A 22,332-nucleotide genomic window follows, 5' to 3' on the forward strand; every position below is an offset into this window, starting at 1 on the left:
AGAGCAGAAGAGGGTGTTTTGAAATGGTTTGGGCACATGGAGAGAATGAGTGAGGAAAGATTGACCAAGAGGATATATGTGTCGGAGGTGGAGGGAACGAGGAGAAGAGGGAGACCAAATTGGAGGTGGAAAGATGGAGTGAAAAAGATTTTGTGTGATCGGGGCCTGAACATGCAGGAGGGTGAAAGGAGGGCAAGGAATAGAGTGAATTGGAGCGATGTGGTATACAGGGGTTGACGTGCTGTCAGTGGATTGAATCAAGGCATGTGAAGCGTCTGGGGTAAACCATGGAAAGCTGTGTAGGTATGTATATTTGCGTGTGTGGATGTGTGTATGTACATGTGTATGGGGGGGGGGGGGGGTTGGGCCATTTCTTTCGTCTGTTTCCTTGCGCTACCTCGCAAACGCGGGAGACAGCGACAAAGTATAAAAAGAAAAAAAAAAAAAATATATATATATATATATATATATATATATATATATATATATATATATATATATATATATGAATATTGTGATAGTCCATCTCTTTTGAAGACAAAAGAATCGAACACTAAGGATTAATGGCGACTATAGAGCTGATGACTTAAGGTGGTACACCTGCATTTTGTATCTGTATTGGACAACAGTGAGTGAGTGTACAGTTGTCCTGGACCATATACCTTGGGGCTCTCCTCTGCCTTCCTCCAGCAACACCAAGAACTACGGAAGACACTTGCCATCACCATAGCTTGGACGCCCCTCCTCTGGTAAGTGACATGTTTTGTGATGTTAGTAACGAAAAGATTCCTTGGCTCAAAATCTGAATAATGAATAATGGGAACATTTATTATTAGTATGAGTTGTAGTGATTGTAATCATTATGATTATAACAGTAGTGGTAGTTGTAGTAGTTGTAGTAGTAGTAGTAGTAGTAGTAGTAGTAGTAGTAGTAGTAGTAGTAGTAGTAGTATCACTAGTATTTGTAGTAGTAGTATGATTTTTATCATTACTACTACTACTACTACTACTGCTTCTGCTACTATTATTATTGTTATTATTATTATCGTTGTTATTATTATTATTATTATTATTATTATTATTATTATTATTATTATTATTAATATTATTATTGTTATTATTGTCATTATTATTATTATTATTATTATTATTATTATTATTATTATTATTATTATTGATATTATTATTGTCATTATTATTATTATTATTATTATTATTATTATTATTATTATTATTATTGATATTATTATTGTTATTATTATTATTATTATCATTATTGTTATTATTATTATTATTATGTTTTGAAGCAAAAACGTCTTTGATTGGCTTTTACAGCAAATATTGGCTAATCTACTGTGCGTTCGTTCATTTGGTCGCTGTGTCTTTTGTTTGTATTAACGTAGGATAGTGCTTTCCTTCCGTATCTCTGGATCAGGGTAGAAAATGTCTTTTCAACTGTTTACTTTGGTTGGTGTCTACATATGAAATAGGTTTGATTTTGTTTTTCTTCTTGGGAGTTTCAGCAACAAATAGAGGGATCCTATTTCACTGGCATATCATGAATTGCATTTTTTTTTATGAAAGACTTGGAAAAACATCGTACGTGTGACGATTGACAAAAGGAATTGGATCCCCTATGAGGCCAAATTAGGTACTGCTTGTCTCCACTAAGAAGGACGATTACACTTAATCCATTGCCTTTTTTAGCGACGCGCTGAGACGTAACAGTGCCCTCTTGTATGGGAGAGAAATATGTCAGTCTCGCAATGTTTTTGGTCCTTATTGCACCAATGAGCGAGATGGTTCATGTAGATGGGTTCTTACAATATCATCATCTTGGGACATTTATGTTGTCATATGTGTTAATTCGGGCCTTGGATAGGGGCACCCTCGCCCTACCTACCTACTTACAAAAGAGCATTGCAAATAAAAGTGCTTTCCTCACGTAGGTTCATTTGGCTGGCCTCTCAGTGGGGATTATCTCCTCGAACGTGGAAACCACTGAAGAAAACTCTAGCCTTACCTAGTAACAAGCCTTCGGGTTGGCTCAGCGTGTCACACACAGAGTCTGTGTGATGTTTTACCCCGTATGGAATTGGTGGCTCGTCATGTACCAACCAGAGGCAGGCAGGATGGCTCACCAGGGCTGACTGCAATGCCGTGCGTCCGTGCCATGAGTCTACCCACCCAAGCCAGGCCAGTGGTGGATTAATTGTCTAGAATCGCAGACCCTCCACCCCTCATATCAGCAAAGCGTTTCATGCTCAAATGTGTTGGTTGTTGATTTCATCTTATTATTATTCGCTCCACATCTGTTGCCACCTTAGTTAGTTCTTCCCACCCTTTTCTATTTCCCTATTTCCAACACCACATTCGTTTTCGCGTGAATCCCGGGTTTATGGAAGCCGTTTTTGCTTGCCAATCTGCTGGTGGATTTTTTCCTCTCCACTGAAACGCAATATTGCAGATTACGCCAGTCCCTCCAGAAAATCTAGCAGCACACCCGATAGCTCCTGTTATTTTTTCCCCCCCAGACTTTAATTTCCTTAAATCTCAGGCAGTTTATATACATTTCAGTCCAGTTCCCCTTCCTCCATACATCCTCCCTGTGCTGAACATTTACCAATACTTCACATCATGTTACTCTTCGAACGCAGGGAATATATACCTCGTCCTCCCACCACCACCACCGTCGTTGTTTGGAACTAATTCACAATACTAGTTACGTTGTGCTGGCATCCCTAACCTCCACTCCCTTGCAAAGGACTTAGCCTTGTATAAGTACATCGACCACTAACTAAGTTCTCCAACCATTTATACAGTTACGACATCACGTAATTCAGCATAACTTGGGCTTACTGCCAGTAGTCTTCCATCTACTTCCAGTAAACCTCTGCTCTGTAATCTCTTCTAATCTCCTGACATTCTCATCTTTTTTTTTTCAACTCCATTCACGGGACTTAGAACATTTTCAGTCGTTCTTCCCATTTCATTGAAGTGTAATAGGCTATTGGTTACCAGAATTTATTCAAGTGACATTCGCATGAGGAAGATCTGATCCCATTTACCAGATCCTATGAGGCCCCTATTCGTCTTTGGCAGCACGACGAGGGATTTTCCCTATTCTGGGACAATGACTTTATCCATATTCTAAACCTGCTCATTCATCTACGCTGGTATATAGTCTTCTGAAACATTACTGCACCAGCAACCTTTCCATTCCCTTTCATATCATCCATAGTATGTCTTTTTTTTCACTTCCTCCTTCTCTTTTGCCTTCTTACGTAAACTTCAAAAAGGCTTTTTATGCTATTTGATCGCCCCTGTGTTTCTTCTCGGATCTCCTTAGAAGCTATACCATATTTTCTAATTTCTGGCCTAGTGTTCCATCCATTCTGTTGTGATGACATACGTTTTCTGTCTTACCTCTGTTGTGTGACAACACATTGGGACTCGTACCGGAGCTTTCTTTGGTGAATTCAAGACAGAGGAAGAACTCCCCAAAGCCCTTGGTGTTTTACCCAAAGAATTACAAGATCTTGGCAGTAACTCTGATGAAGATCGTGAAAAAAGAACTTATATACGTAAGATATAAAGTTTTATTAGGAAAAAAAACGTATATACGTAAGATATAAAGTTTTATTAGGAAAAAAACTTATATACGTAAGATATAAAGTGTTATTAGGAAAAAAAACATATATACGTAAGATATAAGATATAAAGTTTTATTAGGAAAAAAGAACTTATATACGTAAGATGTAAAGTTTTATTAGGAAAAAAAACGTACATACGTAAGATATAAGATATAAAGTTTTATTAGGAAAAAAAACTTAGATACGTAAGAAGTAAAGTTTTATTAGGAAAAAAAACTTATATACGTAAGATGTAAAGTTTTATTAGGAAAAAAACTTATATACGTAAGATATAAAGTTTTATTAGGAAAAAAACATATACGTAAGATATAAAGTTTTATTAGGAAAAAAAACTTATATACGTAAGATGTAAAGTTTTATTAGGAAAAAAAACTTATATACGTAAGATATAAAGTGTTATTAGGATTTAGCTCTGTGAATTTTCAGCCTTCCTTATTTCGTTTATGACAAAATGAATACATAGAAATGTCAGAGAAGTACACGAAAGGATGGTCAGTCTAGCTCCGTTATATTCTCGTTTCTTAAGATGCCGTTCATGTTTGTATGTGCAAGGTGGTGGAAATGCTACCCCTTCCACGTTAATCATGCCATATTCATCCCTCGTTTGAGTCTGAATCTTCCCCCTTTGACTATGATTCATTTTCGTGAAAGAGTATTCCTTTAGCTTGAATTTCCAAGGGATATATCTATCTCTCTATCTATCTACCTACCTATCTATCTATCTATCTATCTATCTATCTATCTATCTGTTAACCTCATGACACTGGATGATCATAAATGGTCAGTACACAGTATCTCATGCTCCTCTCCACTGTTTATGACATAGTTTAGAATTGATCACTCCTGGATAATTGTTTTCGACATATCGCCAAATTGGCAATCATAGTTTGGCTTCCCCACTGGAAGAGACATGGAAGGACCCTGAGACGTAGCCTCTTACACGATGCAATTTTGGGCTTCCCTGGAGGGAGTTGTGCTCAGAGGCCGCTCATATTTCGAGGCAAATATTGTATTTCTGCTGCGGTATTGCCATCCCTTGGGAGAGAGAGAGAGATCTCCTTTGTCTCATAGAAACAATGAGGTCCATGTGAGGCAGCACAGCTGTGAAGTGGCAGCCACGGGAGCGGTACAGTGAAACGGTGGAGGGGTAGGTAGCAGCGATGTAGGATGTCACTGGAGAGAGAGAGAAAGAGAGAGAGAGAGAGAGAGAGAGAGAGAGAGAGAGAGAGAGAGAGAGAGAGAGAGAGAGAGAGAGAGATGTGTGTGTGTGCTGGATGATGCATCTGGTGGAAGACTAGCCTAGAACGGGCGAGAGGCAGTGATATGCTGCAGTGTGGAGAGCAAAGAAGGCGAGGCATCAGGACGGGATAATAGCTTCTCAGAACAGCATACTCGAGAGAATGTGGTACAGCGTCGTTGAACAGGAGTGAGGTAGTACGACTTGCAGTGAAGTGAAGTGGGCATTTGGCGTAGCATGTGGGAATATCGGTGACAGGGTAGCAATGCTGAACAGCAGTGTATGGGTCTCAGTGCTGAACAGCCGTGAGGGGAAGCATTGCTGAAGAGGGAAGTAGTGCAGAAATGTTCAACAGCTGTGTGTATAGGTGTCAGTACTGAACAGCAGTGAGGGGAAGCAGTACTGAACAGAAGAGTAGTCGTGTAGAAATGCTGAACAGCGTCTAATGGAGATCAGTGATGAACAGAAGTGAGGGGGGGGGAACATTGCTGAACAGGACAGTATCGCAGAAATGCTGAACAGCAGTGAGAGGAAGCAATGCTGAACGGGAGAGTAGCGCACAAGTCCTAAAAGGTAGTAATGTTGAGCAGCAGTAATATGAGATAACAATGTTCATTACATTCTCTCCGTAAATACAACTTGTCAACAGATTCAACTGAAAACACTACGATATTGCACAACTCAGGCTGTACATCTCTTTACCAAGAATATGACCTTGATCTCTCCTAGACAAAACAAATGCAGTTCAACTTCGTCTGCTTAATCTCTGATAGTGATTAAGTCGGATGACATGCGCTGTTTAGGGGAGGAAAAAAAGAGCTTCACAGTTTCATTTAGTTCGTGCATAGATAGATCTGGTGGAGTGATGTGAAGGTTACGTTTCTTTATGATTAATCATTTTGTGTCGATATTAATCTCTTGGATTGAAAATTGATATAGGGGAGACTGCCTTAAACTCGCTATCTTTTTTGACGGACAAATGGAAATAATGAATATATGATTTATTCAGTGTCTGCGAAATCACACAAAAAATATATATAAATCGAATTGCAGTAAAGCAGGCATACCATGAAGTGTTGCTGCCATATCCATTCTCAGTGATCTAAAACACTTCACTTCCTCCAATTTTTCTCCATTCAAACTCTCACCCCATCTAACCTGTCCTTTCAACCCTGCTAGATCCAATAACCTTACTTTTATTCATATAAACCCTCAGCTTCCTCCTTTCACACTCTCTTCCGAACTCAGTCGCTCGTCAGGTTTTAAGAACAAAGGGATCTTGGAGATGTTATCGACAAGAAATCTTCAGCGATTTGAACATCGTAGAACAACGTGGAATAAAGAAAACAGAGATTAAAGTTTTTTAGCTCGTAACATCGACCACAAGACACCAGTAACAGTCCTGTCTCATATCAAGGCGTTTTAGCCAAACCCGCCCACATCAGCTACGCTTGGGGAAAGGTTTACTGTAACTGATAAAGTTTAAAATGAACAGAGGCTTCAGCGATGAAGTTCTTTGGTGATAAGAGCCTTCAGCGTTTCGGAGGTGATGGTAGCCTTTTTATTGTTGCTCCTTGTTCTTGCATGGTACAGCCATATACACGATGAGAGTGTACGTTGTCTCAGAAGAATCTTGAACGCCTGAAGAAGGTGTGAAAGATATTTGGGTCGTTGGACTCTTGGTTTTGATTGTCCCAACGCCTAACTAGCCAGCGAACATTCGTACCCAAGGGAGTATTGTTAGAGCAACACAGAGACTATCAAATCACCTATTGAGGATGTAGAGACAAGAATTTCAAATGTTAGTGTTGAAAAAAGAATACGCTTGGGTTCCCGTCATTCGTACAAAAGTTCGAATCACCTTCAGACAAAGACAGACGTACGCTTGGGCTCTCGACATCGACTGACGCACACTCAAGACCTTCGACTCCCTCTGGAAGACAAAAACGTTGTCGTAAAAAAAAGTCACCATCTACGCTACTGAATTCATCCCACTGCGTAGTTTACGAGACCTGCCAATAAAAGCAAGTTCGCAAAGCCCTATTTTGTTTCTTTGCAACAATTGACATGAATTTTGGTAAAAGAGATCTTGAATTAATTGCCTCGACAGTATCCCAGTCTCCCTCTCCCCCCCAAAAACAAATCATATTCCAATATATGAAACTATCATGGAATAGTAAACGACCTCTGCCGCGAGCTTTTGAATTGTGCCAGTTATATATACTGTTACGAATAATCCGCGTTGGTGGGTCTTAACTCATCAAGTCATCGTCGGTTTATGTGTGACTCATATGGACATTGGAGGCAGTTAGGAAATAACTCGTCTACAAAATCTGACGGTTGCTGTAATCCCTCAGAAACACAAAATAGGTTTTCAAAATGATAATTGTACATGAATGTCAGGTGACTGAAAGTTCAAACGAACACCCTGCACTGTTATGTACACAAGCATGTCTCGCTAATACGTTAGAAGCCTTAAGACAAGGACACATGCAATAGAATTATGATGCTGTCACATATCATGAAACCAGAATATTTGGAATATTATTGGTATACATCTCCAAGCAGGAGAACCATCATAATGACATCATAAACATAGAATATTGAGACGAAATCGCTCATGTCTGACAAATCTGCTTGATTTCTCTAACGATTTTCAAAAAGCTCTCGACAAGGTTCCGCATTAAACGTTACTAGCAAAAAATGAAGCCACAAGGCATTGGTGTGGTTGCGCTTCATTGGATATTAATTTGGTTGATTAGCTGTAAACGAAGCGTAACAAGTGGAGTGCCACAAGGTTCGGTCTTGGGACTGGTTTTCTTTCTTATATATATATATATATATATATATATATATATATATATATATATATATATATATATTTTTTTTTTTTTTTTTTTCTATTCGCCATTTCCCGCGATAGCGAGGTAGCGTTAAGAACAGAGGACTGGGCCTTTGAGGGAATATCCTCACCTGGCCCCCTTCTCTGTTCCTTCTTTTGGAAAATTAAAAAAAAAACGAGAGGGGAGGATTTCCAGCCCCCCGCTCCCTCCCCTTTTAGTCGCCTTTACGACACGCAGGGAATACGTGGGAAGTATTCTTTCTCTCCAATCCCAATATATATTCCAAAAGAAGGAACAGAGAAAGGGGCCAGGTGAGGATATTCCCTCATAGGCCCAGTCCTCTGTTCTTAACGCTACCTCGCTGATACGGGAAATGGCGAATAGTATGAAAAAGAAAGAATATATATATATATCAGTGATATTGATAATGGGCTGCATTGCAAGGTATCAAAATTCACTGATGATGTGAAGCTGTGAAAAATATCTACAAATAAACTTAAACGTGTATAGATTCAAAGTGACATAGGCAAACTAATGAACTGGGCTCATAGTTGGAATTAATATACTCAAATGAACTTGAACTTCTGCAGCTTCAAAATGGCATAGACAAACGGATGGACTGGGCTCATAGGTGGCAAAGTCTTTCATGTAGGAAGTAAAGACGAAAAGCGAGCCACAGTATGACTTCTGTTGAACGGCAAAAGGTAAATGAGGAAAAAAAGAGTTGGGTGTAATAATCTCTTGTGACCTAAAGACAAGCAAGGTATGCATAGCACCGGCAAATAGAGCGAAGAAAGAACTTAAATTCATAGAGAGAGAGAGAGAGAGAGAGAGAGAGAGAGAGAGAGAGAGAGAGAGAGAGAGCCAGTGTGTACAATTATCTGAATCAAGGTCAGGTCACGCTTACAGGGCTTTTTTTTCCAGTGTGCATGAACCTAATTAACTGCGCTTGGGTCTGGATTGCTGTATTTAACTTGCAGAAACTCCTCAAGGCGGCTCGACAAAACGTAACAAGATTAAACCCTAAAAAGTCTGAAATTAGGTTAAGATGGATCCTGCTAAAGTGTATTAGGTGGTTCGTGTGTTTCCTTTAAGTCGTTGTTCATGTGTGGTAAAGACTTTTACGTAGAAATTGCGTCAGGGAATGTTGGGTTACTTCAGGTTAGGTTAGGTTAGGTTAGGTTAGGTTACTTCAGGTTAGGTTAGGTTAGGTTCGGTTACTTTAGGTTAGGTTAGGTTAGATTCGTAATGCACCTGTATAGATCTCTTGCATCCTTTCTCCAGCGTTGGTTGCCTTCAACGAACTCGTACGATTCCTCAACGCTTCTTTTTTTGGTGGGGCTTGTCATCCTGGAAATAAGTATGTCTTCATTCAGTTAGCGTAAGAAAATATAAAGGAAGGTTTTGTGTTCATACTTGAAGAATGCTCCTGGACTGAGAGAAGAATGCAGTTACTTGAAAGAAGTAGATTGAAGAAGAAGAAGAATGAAGAAGAAGAAGAAGCAGAATGAAGAAGGGAGGAGGAGGAGGAGGAAGAAGAAGAAGAAGAAGAAGAAGAAGAAGAAGAAGAAGATTGAAAAAAGAAGAACGAAAATAGAAGAAAAAGAAGAATGAAAAAGACAAAAAGGAGAGGAAGAGGAAGAAAGAGAAGTCCCGTTCTATTATCCATTCTGAATCTCACTTTATATAGATTTTTCCACCTTCAGCTCACAAGGTCTGTTCCGTTCCCTTCGGCTTTATGATAGTTTCTGTACCACGTCTTTACGTCAACCATCGTCAGACGAAATGTCAAATAAGCCACAGTGCCTGGACTCTAATTGCACCAGATTGCTGCTCATTACCCATTGATTCACACCGCTTCTGGCAAACGATGGAAAACTGTGATGTCTCCTATTCAGTAGTGTCTCACTGGCATGATTGAGGTATAGGTACGCAACTGGAAGGATCCTCAGCGTATGGGAATGTCCTACTGGTTGGCTGGTTATATGGGCTTCAGGTCTCACAACTGCCAGTGTTATTAAAGCCCTCACTTCAGGTCTCACAGCTGCCAGAGTTATGAAAGCCTTCACTTCAGGTCTCACAACTGCCAGTGTTATTAAAGCCCTCAACATGAAATTATAACCAACAGCTGAAGTAACACCGTCTTTAGATGTTAGGGATAATTCTAAGACCACATCCACACTCGCTATGCATATTTGGACCAAGTCTGTCTGTCTCTCTCTCTCTCTCTCTCTCTCTCTCTCTCTCTCTCTCTCTCTCTCTCTCTCTCTCTCTCTCAGAGCTGTCCGGCTTTTTGGGAGAACACACCTACTACCGAAACCCTACCGGATTCTCTCCCTTCGCAATGTATGTGTGTGTGTGTGTGTGTGTGTGTGTTATGTATGTGTGTGTGTGTGTGTGTGTGTGTGTGTGTGTGTGTGTGTGTGTGTGTGCTGGAGTAATCGGTAAATGCAACCGTGCAGTTGATCCTTTGACCACCCCTCTTGCCATCCCCCGGCGTAGCCACCACCACAGACTAACCCAGACAGGAGAGGTGGAGTGGCACGTAGATTATTCAGGTGAGGTCGCTCACACTCACACATTGTACTCCGGTACCTAAAGCTATGAGCTGCCTTCGTGACTGTGAGTTAGGATTTCTGGGCCATGAAAATGTAGCGAGGACCAACAAGGCTGTTCTGAAAACACAGCGGTGCTCATTGTCCAATTGCACACTCACAGACATAAAATGTATATTTATAGTATAACATACAACAATCTGTTTGTTTATAGACGAGTGTAAACAACGCGTTCATTAAGCTCGTGGACCAGGTCTGTGTTGCATTTTGGAAGGTTTGTTGTTTTTGTAAAGTAAATTAAGGCCATGGCTATTTCCATAGGATTTTTTTTTTTCTAAATTGTATTTTCTGCTGCACTACGTCTGGCTGAACGGAGAACCGATAGTGATTATATATATATATATATATATATATATATATATATATATATATATATATATATATAATTTTTTTTCCACCCCTGAACTCTGTCATTAGGTATGGATGTGTTCGTATGATATATATATATATATATATATATATATATATATATATATATATATATATATATATATATGTATAATTTTGGTGTTAGTCTTCGTGTTGTGCCATATTTTCTTGTCTTTTTCATTTCCAAATATGTTGATAACGTGCGATAACGTTCTTGACTTCATTTCCTCGAATTGTTTTACTATTCAGATTCACACCCCAACTAATTTATCCCTCAGCCCACTAAATTTGATAACATTGTTTTTATTCACGTTTACTCTCAACTTCCTCCTTTCCCATACTCTTCCAAAATCAGTCACCAACTTGTACCGTTTCTCACTCGAAACTGCCACCCATGCAGTATCATCAGCAAACAACAACTGACTCACTTTCCAGGCCATTTCATCCCCTACAAGACTACACTCTCATCCCACTCTCCAAGCCTCTCGCATTTACGTCCCTCACCATCCCCTCCATAAACAAATCAAACAACCATGGGGACATCACACACTCTTGCCGCAGACCAACCTCCACTTGAAACTGTTTATTCTCCTCTCTTTCTACTTATACACATGCTTATACCCTTGATATAAACCTCTCACTGCTTTTATCAACTTTTCTCCCACACCATATGCTCTTAAGAACCTCACCAATGAATTATCAACCTTGTCATATATTTTTTCCAGATGCGTAAATACCATATACAAATCCATCATTGTCTCAAGTATTTCTCGCACACATTCTTTAAAGAAACCATTAATCCACACATCCTCTGCCACTTCTGAAACCACACTGTTTCTCCCCAGTCTGATGCTCTGTACATGCCTTCACCCTCTCAGTCACTACCCGCTCATACAACTTACCAGGCACAGTTAACAAACTTATGCCTCTGTAGTTTGAACACTCACCTTTATCCCCCTTGCCTTCATACAGTGTCTCTATACATGCATTCCACCGATCCTCAAGCACCTCACTGATCCATGCATGTACTGAAAAAGCCTAACAACAAGTCATCCGCTTTCTTAATAAATTCAGCTGCAGCACCATCCACTTCGGCCACGTTGCCATATTTCATCTTACGCAAGGCTTTCACTACCTCTTCTCTCTTCGGAAAACCTCTTTCCATGACTCTCTGACTACGCATAACACACCGACGCAGACACCCCACCCACATCTGCCAACATTTCATCAACCACATTTAACAGTCCTTCAGAATACATACTCCATCTCCTCGATTCATCAATACCTGTCATCACCTGAGGCAAGTAAGAGCTGATAAGCCGATTGTGCATTGCCAAATGATTGCAACAGACATATGAGTCATTCTTCATGAAACCAATGTGTGTTTCACAATATTCCTGAAAAACAGAAATTCCTCTTAAACACGCTGTTTTAGTTTACTTCTCAAAATCGTATGAGTTCACTTTTCTAAATAAGTAATACCATTATTTTCCTATCTATGTACGTTTGAGTATATGTGTACAGCATTGCATAATTGTTTGATCGCCATAACTGATAAAAGAAAGTGAAGAGGTGTCCTGGGTAGCGTTAAAGTGCAGGCGAGCATCAGTTAAGATCACTGAATTCTGTTAAAAACAACAGGAAAGTTTCCCCGTTCGCAGACCAGTGTTAGCGGCGTGAACAGAATGTAACAGTAGGTTCCTCCGCTCACACGTTGGCCTTTCAGACTTTCCCTTGACTTTAGTAACATTCACTTTATATATAAGAGAGAAATATAACAGAGACGAAGCTCTTCGATGTATATCAACTGACTGTTATATTTCTCTCTTGTGTCTCCCCTGATGATGTGATTATTACACGAAAGTGCACTTGGGAACTTTTCGTGTTTCATTTTCCCCGTGGACTCATAGGAATATCTTGATCACGCGCAAAATTGTGATCCTTTCCAATATATATATATATATATATATATATATATATATATATATATATATATATATATATATATATGTATATATATATATATATATATTTAAGTGTGTATATATAGACATACCAGTGCCACATATTATCTAGCTACACTTGATAAAGAATATCTTTCCATAAACATTACTGTGGATAGCCATCCTTAGACGTTACTAATCGCTTACCATTTCACTCCCTAGTAACACACTATACACACCCGTCGCCTTTCCTCGGGCCTACAGTGGGGGAAAATGGAAAGTTTTTTTGGTCTCGAAAACAAAAATCAACGACAAGAGTTTTCCCGACACCAGCACCAACACTAACACCACCACTAGCATCACTACCTCCAACACCTCCAGCACCAACACTAACACCACCACTAGCATCACTACCTCCAACAACACCAGCACCAACACTAACACTAACACCACCACTAGCATCACTACCTCCAACACCTCCAGCACCAACACTAACACTAACACCACCACTAGCATCACTACCTCCAACACCTCCAGCACCAGCACCAACACTAACACCACCACTAGCATCACTACCTCCAACAACACCAGCAGCACCACCAACACTAACACCACCACTAGCATCACTACCTCCAACAACACCAGCACCAACACTAACACTAACACCACCACTAGCATCACTACCTCCAACAACACCAGCACCAACACCAACACTAACACCACCACTAGCATCACTACCTCCAACAACACCAGCACCAGCACCAACACTAACACCACCACTAGCATCACTACCTCCAACAACACCAGCACCAGCACCAACACTAACACCACCACTAGCATCACTACCTCCAACAACACCAGCACCAGCACCAACACTAACACCACCACTAGCATCACTACCTCCAACAACACCAGCACCAGCACCAACACTAACACCACCACTAGCATCACTACCTCCAACACCTCCAGCACCAACACCAACACTAACACCACCACTAGCATCACTACCTCCAACAACACCAGCACCAGCACCAACACTAACACCACCATTAGCATCACTACCTCCAACAACACCAGCACCAGCACCAACACTAACACCACCACTAGCATCACTACCTCCAACAACACCAGCACCAGCACCAACACTAACACCACCACTAGCATCACTACCTCCAACAACACCAGCACCAACACTAACACCACCACTAGCATCACTACCTCCAACAACACCAGCACCAACACTAACACCACCACTAGCATCACTACCTCCAACAACACCAGCACCAGCACCAACACTAACATCACCACTAGCATCACTACCTCCAACACCTCCAGCACCACCACCAACACTAACACCACCACTAGCATCACTACCTCCATCAACACCAGCAGTAGCACCAACACTAACACCACCACTAGCATCACTACCTCCAACAACACCAGCACCAACACTAACACCACCACTAGCATCACTACCTCCAACACCTCCAGCACCACCACCAACACTAACACCACCACTAGCATCACTACCTCCAACAACACCAGCAGTAGCACCACCAAACACCAGCCTGGAGTTGTTGATGATATTAACCCTATACTTCCCTGGTGGGGGTTCTCTCCCAGGCCCCGCACCCCGCGAGTGTCATGGGCTATCAAGGTAATGGTTCTCGCTGGCCAGCCACCATTACACACACACACACACACACACACACACACACACCTCAGCGTAAACATTTTCTCGCTCCCACATGCCAAGAATAGTTTCCTTACTCTTTTCCACCGGTACATGTATATATATATATATATATATATATATATATATATATATATATATATATATATATATATATATATATATATATTTATATATAAATAATAATGATAATTATTATTATTATTATTATTATTATTTTTATTATTATTATTATTATTAGTATTATTAGTCGTTGTCTCCCGCGTTTGCGAGGTAGCGCAAGGAAACAGACGAAAGAATGGCCCAACCCACCCACATACACATGTATAACATAAACGCCCACACACGCACGTATACATTCTTACACATTTCAACGTATTCATACATAGACATACACAGACATATATACACATGTACATATTCATACTTGCTGCCTTCATCCATTCTCGTCGCCACCCCGCCACACACGAAATAGCACCCTCCTTCCCAGGCGAGGTAGCGCTAGGAAAAGACAACAAGGGCCACGTTCGTTCACACTCAGTCCCTAGCTGTCATGTGTAATGCCCCTAACCACAGCTCCCTTTCCACATCCAGGCCCCACAAAACTTTCCATGGTTTACCCCAGCCGCTTATATATATATATATATATATATATATATATATATATATATATATATATATATATATATATATATATATAGAGAGAGAGAGAGAGAGAGAGAGAGAGAGAGAGAGATGAATATTTGTTTTTGTTTTATATTCAGATTTCTTAGTAGTTCTGGGGTTCTCTATATAGACAACAGATTCCATTTGACCCCACAGATATAAATAAAATGGTATAAGGTCCAGAGATCAGGGAAAACAACGTCTTTCTCTCCATTCATCGGGAATACCATATCTAATGGTGGATCATAGCAAAGGGTCTTTAGGACACGTTACTCCACATACTTGTTCAGCTGTGTCCACGTCCGAGAGCCTGAACCAGATAACGTGTACTAGTATCTTGGAACATTTTAACTGATTTTCAGGAAGCGACCAGTTTCCTGAGCATATTCGTCATTTCCCCCGTCAGTGAGGTAGCATTAAGAACAGAGGACTGAACCGTAGAGGGAATATCCTCACTTGGCCCCCTTCTCTGTTCCTTCTTTCGGAAAATTTAAAATCGGAGGGGAGGATTTCCAGCACTCTCGCTCCCTCCCTTTTTGTCGTCTTTTACGGACACATAGGGAATACGTGGGAATTATTCTTTCTCCCAATCCTTATATACTCAAATGAACTTGAACTTCTGCAGCTTCAAAATGGCATAGACAAACGGATGGACTGGGCTCATAGGTGGCAAAGTCTTTCATGTAGGAAGTAAAGACGAAAAGCGAGCCACAGTATGACTTCTGTTGAACGGCAAAAGGTAAATGAGGAAAAAAAGAGTTGGGTGTAATAATCTCTTGTGACCTAAAGACAAGCAAGGTATGCATAGCACCGGCAAATAGAGCGAAGAAAGAACTTAAATTCATAGAGAGAGAGAGAGAGAGAGAGAGAGAGAGAGAGAGAGAGAGAGAGAGAGAGAGAGAGCCAGTGTGTACAATTATCTGAATCAAGGTCAGGTCACGCTTACAGGGCTTTTTTTTCCAGTGTGCATGAACCTAATTAACTGCGCTTGGGTCTGGATTGCTGTATTTAACTTGCAGAAACTCCTCAAGGCGGCTCGACAAAACGTAACAAGATTAAACCCTAAAAAGTCTGAAATTAGGTTAAGATGGATCCTGCTAAAGTGTATTAGGTGGTTCGTGTGTTTCCTTTAAGTCGTTGTTCATGTGTGGTAAAGACTTTTACGTAGAAATTGCGTCAGGGAATGTTGGGTTACTTCAGGTTAGGTTAGGTTAGGTTAGGTTAGGTTACTTCAGGTTAGGTTAGGTTAGGTTCGGTTACTTTAGGTTAGGTTAGGTTAGATTCGTAATGCACCTGTATAGATCTCTTGCATCCTTTCTCCAGCGTTGGTTGCCTACAACGAACTAGTACGGTACCTCAACGCTTGTGTTTTTGGTTGGGCTCGTCATCCTGGAAATAAGTATGTCTTTATCCAGTTAGCGTAAGAAAATATAAAGAAAGGTTTTGTGTTAATACTTGAAGAATGCTCCTGGACTGAGAGAAGAATGCAGTTACTTGAAAGAAGTAGATTGAAGAAGAAGAAGAATGAAGAAGAAGAAGAAGCAGAATGAAGAAGGGAGGAGGAGGAGGAGGAAGAAGAAGAAGAAGAAGAAGAAGATGAAGAAGAAGAAGAAGAAGAAGAAGAAGATTGAAAAAAAGAAGAACGAAAATAGAAGAAAAAGAAGAATGAAAAAGACAAAAAGGAGAGGAAGAGGAAGAAAGAGAAGTCCCGTTCTATTATCCATTCTGAATCTCACTTTATATAGATTTTTCCACCTTCAGCTCACAAGGTCTGTTCCGTTCCCTTCGGCTTTATGATAGGTTCTGTACCACGTCTTTACGTCAACCATCGACAGACGAAATGTCAAATAAGCCACAGTGCCTGGACTCTAATTGCACCAGATTGCTGCTCATTACCCATTGATTCACACCGCTTCTGGCAAACGATGGAAAACTGTGATGTCTCCTATTCAGTAGTGTCTCACTGGCATGATTGAGGTATAGGTACGCAACTGGAAGGATCCTCAGCGTATGGGAATGTCCTACTGGTTGGCTGGTTATATGGGCTTCAGGTCTCACAACTGCCAGTGTTATTAAAGCCCTCACTTCAGGTCTCACAGCTGCCAGAGTTATGAAAGCCCTCACTTCAGTTCTCACAACTGCCAGTGTTATTAAAGCCCTCAACATGAAATTATAACCAACAGCTGAAGTAACACCGTCTTTAGATGTTAGGGATAATTTTCAGACCACATCCACACTCGCAATGCATATTTAGACCATGTCTCTCTCTCTCTCTCTCTCTCTCTCTCTCTCTCTCTCTCTCTCTCAGAGCTGTCCGGCATTTTGGGAGAACACACCTACTACCGAAACCCTACCGGATTCTCTCCCTTCGCAATGTATGTGTGTGTGTGTATGTGTGTGTTGTGTATGTGTGTGTGTGTGTGTGTGTGTGTGTGTGTGTGTGTGTGTGTGTGTGCTGGAGTAATCGGTAAATGCAACCGTGCAGTTGATCCTTTGACCACCCCTCTTGCCATCCCCCGGCGTAGCCACCACCACAGACTAACCCAGACAGGAGAGGTGGAGTGGCACGTAGATTATTCAGGTGAGGTCGCTCACACTCACACATTGTACTCCGGTACCTAAAGCTATGAGCTGCCTTCGTGACTGTGAGTTAGGATTTCTGGGCCGTGAAAATGTAGCGAGGACCAACAAGGCTGTTCTGAAAACACAGCGGTGCTCATTGTCCAATTGCACACTCACAGACATAAAATGTATATTTATAGTATAACATACAACAATCTGTTTGTTTATAGACGAGTGTAAACAACGCGTTCATTAAGCTCGTGGACCAGGTCTGTGTTGCATTTTGGAAGGTTTGTTGTTTTTGTAAAGTAAATTAAGGCCATGGCTATTTCCATAGGATTTTTTTTTTTCTAAATTGTATTTTCTGCTGCACTACGTCTGGCTGAACGGAGAACCGATAGTGATTATATATATATATATATATATATATATATATATATATATATATATATATATATATATATATATATATATATATATAATTTTTTTTCCACCCCTGAACTCTGTCATTAGGTATGGATGTGTTCGTATGATATATATATATATATATATATATATATATATATATATTTTATCCCTGGGGATAGGGGATTAAGAATACTTCCCACGTATTCCCTGCGTGTCGTAGAAGGCGACTAAAAGGGGAGGGAGCGGGGGGCTGGAAATCCTCCCCTCTCGTTTTTTTTTTTTTTTCCAAAAGAAGGAACAGAGAACAAGGCCAGGTGAGGATATTCCAAAAAAGGCCCAGTCCTCTGTTCTTAACGCTACCTCGCTAACGCGGGAAATGGCGAATTGTGTAAAAGAAAGAAAAAAGATATATATATATATATATATATATATATATATATATATATATATATATATATATATATATATATATATATAGATAGATATATAATTTTGGTGTTAGTGTTCGTGTTGTGCCATATTTTCTTGTGTTTTTCATTTCCAAATATGTTGATAACGTGCGATAAGAAGCTTGACTTCATTTCCTCGAATTGTTTTACTATTCAGATTCACACCCCAACTAATTTATCCCTCAGCCCACTAAATTTGATAACATTGTTTTTATTCACGTTTTCTCTCAACTTCCTCCTTTCCCATACTCTTCCAAAATCAGTCACCAACTTGTACTGTTTCTCACTCGAAACTGCCACCCACGCAGTATCATCAGCAAACAACAACTGACTCACTTTCCAGGCCATTTCATCCCCTACAGAATACAAACTCACCCCCCTCTCCAAGCCTCTCGCATTTACGTCCCTCACCATCCCCTCCATAAACAAATCAAACAACCATGGGGACATCACACACTCTTACCGCAGACCAACCTCCACTTGAAACTGTTTATTCTCCTCTCTTTCTACTTATACACATGCTTATACCCTTGATATAAACCTCTCACTGCTTTTATCAACTTTTCTCCCACACCATATGCTCTTAAGAACCTCACCAATGAATTATCAACCTTGTCATATATTTTTTCCAGATGCGTAAATACCATATACAAATCCATCATTGTCTCAAGTATTTCTCGCACACATTCTTTAAAGAAACCATTAATCCACACATCCTCTGCCACTTCTGAAACCACACTGTTTCTCCCCAGTCTGATGCTCTGTACATGCCTTCACCCTCTCAATCACTACCCGCTCATACAACTTACCAGGCACAGTTAACAAACTTATGCCTCTGTAGTTTGAACACTCACCTTTATCCCCCTTGCCTTCATACAGTGTCTCTATACATGCATTCCACCGATCCTCAAGCACCTCTCTGTGATCCATGCATGTACTGAAAAAGCCTAACAACAACAAGTCATCCGCTTTCTTAATAAATTCTGCTGCAGTACCATCCACTTCGGCCACGTTGCCATATTTCATCTTACGCAAGGCTTTCACTACCTCTTCTCTCTTCGGAAAACCTCTTTCCATGACTCTCTGACTACGCATAACACACCGACGCAGGCACCCCACCCACATCTGCCAACATTTCATCAACCACATTTAACAGTCCTTCAGAATACATACTCCATCTCCTCGATTCATCAATACCTGTCATCACCTGAGGCAAGTAAGAGCTGATAAGCCGATTGTGCATTGCCAAATGATTGCAACAGACATATGAGTCATTCTTCATGAAACCAATGTGTGTTTCACAATATTCCTGAAAAACAGAAATTCCTCTTAAACACGCTGTTTTAGTTTACTTCTCAAAATCGTATGAGTTCACTTTTCTAAATAAGTAATACCATTATTTTCCTATCTATGTACGTTTGAGTATATGTGTCTGTACAGCATTGCATAATTGTTTGATCGCCATAACTGATAAAAGAAAGTGAAGAGGTGTCCTGGGTAGCGTTAAAGTGCAGGCGAGCATCAGTTAAGATCACTGAATTCTGTTAAAAACAACAGGAAAGTTTCCCCGTTCGCAGACCAGTGTTAGCAGCGTGAACAGAATGTAACAGTAGGTTCCTCCGCTCACACGCTGGCCTTTCAGACTTCCCCTTGACTTTAGTAACATTCACTTTATATATAAGAGAGAAATATAACAGAGACGAAGCTCTTCGATGTATATCAACTGACTGTTATATTTCTCTCTTGTGTCTCCCCTGATGATGTGATTATTACACGAAAGTGCACTTGGGAACTTTTCGTGTTTCATTTTCCCCGTGGACTCATAGGAATATCTTGATCACGCGCAAAATTGTGATCCTTTCCAATATATATATATATATATATATATATATATATATATATATATATATATATATTTAAGTGTGTATATATAGACATACCAGTGCCACATATTATCTAGCTACACTTGATAAAGGATATCTTCCCATAAACATTACTGTGGATAGCCATCCTTAGACGTTACTAATCGCTTACCATTTCACTCCCTAGTAACACACTATACACACCCGTCGCTTTTCCTCGGGCCTACAGTGGGAGAAAATGGAAAATTTTTTTGGTCTCGAAAACAAAAATCAACGACAAGAGTTTTCCCGACACCAGCACCAACACTAACACCACCACTAGCATCACTACCTCCAACAACACCAGCACCAGCACCACCAAACACCAGCCTGGAGTTGTTGATGATATTAACCCTATACTTCCCTGGTGGGGGTTCTCTCCCAGGCCCCGCACCCCGCGAGTGTCATGGGCTATCAAGGTAATGGTTCTCGCTGGCCAGCCACCATTACACACACACAGACACACACACACACACACACACACACCTCAGCGTAAACATTTTCTCGCTCCCACATGCCAAGAATAGTTTCCTTACTCTTTTCCACCGGTATATGTATATATATATATATATATATATATATATATATATATATATATATATATATATATATATATATATATATATATATATAATAATGATAATTATTATTATTATTATTATTATTATTGTTATTATTATTATTATTATTATTATTATTAGTATTATTAGTCGTTGTCTCCCGCGTTTGCGAGGTAGCGCAAGGAAACAGACGAAAGAATGGCCCAACCCACCCACATACACATGTATAACATAAACGCCCACACACGCACGTATACATTCTTACACATTTCAACGTATTCATACATAGACATACACAGACATATATACACATATACATATTCATACTTGCTGCCTTCATCCATTCTCGTCGCCACCCCGCCACACACGAAATAGCACCCTCCTTCCCAGGCGAGGTAGCGCTAGGAAAAGACAACAAGGGCCACATTCGTTCACACTCAGTCCCTAGCTGTCATGTGTAATGCCCCTAACCACAGCACCCTTTCCACATCCAGGCCCCACAAAACTTTCCATGGTTTACCCCAGCCGCTTATATATATATATATATATATATATATATATATATATATATATAGAGAGAGAGAGAGAGAGAGAGAGAGAGAGAGAGAGAGAGAGAGAGAGAGAAAGAGAGAGAGAGAGAGAGAGAGAGAGAGAGAGAGAGAGATGAATATTTGTTTTTGTTTTATATTCAGATTTCTTAGTAGTTCTGGGGTTCTCTATATAGACAACAGATTCCATTTGTCCCCACAGATATAAATAAAATGGTATAAGGTCCAGAGATCAGGGAAAACAACGTCTTTCTCTCTATTTATCGGGAATACCATATCTAATGTTGGATCACAGCAAAGAGTCTTTAGGACACGTTACTCCACATACTTGTTCAGCTGTGTCCACGTCCGAGAGCCTGAACCAGATAACGTGTACTAGTATCTTGGAACATTTTAACTGATTTTCAGGAAGCGACCAGTTTCCTGAGCATATTCGTCATTTCCCCCGTCAGTGAGGTAGCATTAAGAACAGAGGACTGAACCGTAGAGGGAATATCCTCACTTGGCCCCCTTCTCTGTTCCTTCTTTCGGAAAATTTAAAATCGGAGGGGAGGATTTCCAGCACTCTCGCTCCCTCCCTTTTTGTCGTCTTTTACGACACATAGGGAATACGTGGGAATTATTCTTTCTCCCCAATCCTCTATATTCTTTGTTTTCATCGCCGTTACCCGTGTTAGCAAGGTAGAAACCAGAAATAGACAAAGACCACTTCCGCTCTCATCTTTTCTCCAGTTGTCATATGTTATGCACTGAAACCACAGCCACCTATCCAAAATCAGGCCCCACTGACTTTCCATGGGTTGTCCCAGACGATTCACATACCCTGGTTCAGTCTATTGACAGCACGTCGAACCCTGTATACCACGTTGTTCCAATTCACTGTAT

The 22,332-nt window shown here is 40.4% G+C and overlaps 1 protein-coding gene across 1 annotated transcript in view; it reads left to right on the plus strand.

The window, feature by feature from the left end:
• Positions 1–537: 537 nt before the first annotated feature.
• The window catches only part of LOC139745998 (uncharacterized), a 498,500-nt gene continuing 476,705 nt past the window's right edge, over positions 538–22,332 (plus strand). Inside the window, exon 1 of the mRNA XM_071656776.1 lies at positions 538–749. The gene's annotated coding sequence lies outside the window, so the exon portion shown is untranslated. The remainder of the gene's footprint in view (positions 750–22,332) is intronic.

Source organism: Panulirus ornatus, chromosome 4, assembly GCF_036320965.1.
Source record: "Panulirus ornatus isolate Po-2019 chromosome 4, ASM3632096v1, whole genome shotgun sequence".
Classification (NCBI taxonomy): domain Eukaryota; kingdom Metazoa; phylum Arthropoda; class Malacostraca; order Decapoda; family Palinuridae; genus Panulirus; species Panulirus ornatus.